At 50.1% G+C, this 1,285-nt stretch overlaps 1 long non-coding RNA gene across 1 annotated transcript in view; it reads left to right on the top strand.

Moving 5' to 3' along the window:
- The first annotated feature begins 48 nt into the window (after positions 1-48).
- Positions 49-1,285, top strand: part of LOC102258863 — a 3,472-nt gene continuing 2,235 nt past the window's right edge. The window contains exon 1 of the long non-coding RNA XR_313196.2: positions 49-326. This is a non-coding gene — a long non-coding RNA (uncharacterized LOC102258863). The remainder of the gene's footprint in view (positions 327-1,285) is intronic.

Below are 1,285 nucleotides of genomic sequence, written 5' to 3'. Positions count from 1 at the left end.
GTCCCCCCGCCCCTCACTCCCGCGGACGTTGAAAAGCACTCCCCACCGGGATGGGCGCATGCGCGTTCCCAGCAGCCTTTGCGCCTCCCGCGCCTCTGAGCAGACGGGTGGAGGAGAGGCAAGTGGTTGTTAGGGAGAGTTCTGCCGCGTCCTCTTCAGCGCTGCTGGAGAAGCAGCGTCTCGGCCCCTGTGCAGGGAAGCGCCCTGCGTACCACTACGCTAATAAGTCGGCGCCGCGAGGGCAAAAGGCTGCTATTCTTGCCGTCTGGTCCTTCCCCTTTAACCGCGAAGGAATCACGCGAGAGGCTACTCAACGCACACCATAGGTCCGCTGAACTGTGGGGTGGGGCCTGAAACCGGGTCACCAAAGAAACCAGGCTCTGCTCCCTAAGATTTAACTTGAACCTGGACCGGTTCCGACTCCTTTTCCGAGCCCTCCTGACGTTCTGGGCCTTTTCCTGAACTAGAACCGGACTACAGATCCCGGCGTGCATTGCGCGCTGCCACTCATTGTATTCGAGGCATACTGGGATTTGTAGTCTTGGAGGGAGGGCTTGATGTGCCCGGGATATTGCAGAGGCGCGCGCGGGGGTGGGGTTTTCCTAGCCCGGAGGGTCACCTTTATAGCACCTGACCCTCTTCTCTGCTGTTGTCTGGATAAGATAACTTCCTGCTTCTTTCTTTAAGCTCTTCTCTAGCTCCAGGGTTTAAAAACAGTTCATTTTTTTTAAACTTCTGCCCCAGGACATAAAGAGCCTTATCAGAATGTTTTGCAAACTAAAGGGCAGTGCTAGTGTGAGGATTTTGAGAACATTACATTTGAATGAGAGCTCTATGGGGTCTAAGCACTAATTTCTGATTTTGACTGGATTACATTCAGACATTCCCTGAAGGCGTGATGAAAATAAGACCTGTCCTTGCCACTGGAGGTGGGTAAGGTGAGAGGGGTAGAAATACAAGGTCCTCTTCCCAGCCTCGGAAGGTTTGGAGTACTTGGGACAGCGGTTCTCAACCTTCCTAATACCGCAACCCTTTAATATAGTTCCTCATGTTGTGGTGACCCCCAACCATAAAATTATTTTCGTTGCTACTTCATAACTGTAATTTTGCTACTGTTATGAATCGTAATGTAAATATCTGATATGCAGGATATATTTTCATTGTTACACATTGAACATAATTAAAGCATAGTGATTAATCACAAAAACAATATGTAATCATATATGTGTTTTCTGATGGTCTTAGGCGACCCCTGTGAAAGGGTCGTTCAACCCCCAAAGGGGTC

Source organism: Myotis brandtii, unplaced genomic scaffold (assembly GCF_000412655.1).
Source record: "Myotis brandtii unplaced genomic scaffold, ASM41265v1 scaffold129, whole genome shotgun sequence".
In the NCBI taxonomy this organism is placed as follows: domain Eukaryota; kingdom Metazoa; phylum Chordata; class Mammalia; order Chiroptera; family Vespertilionidae; genus Myotis; species Myotis brandtii.
This window is presented reverse-complemented; position numbering and strand designations above follow the sequence as displayed.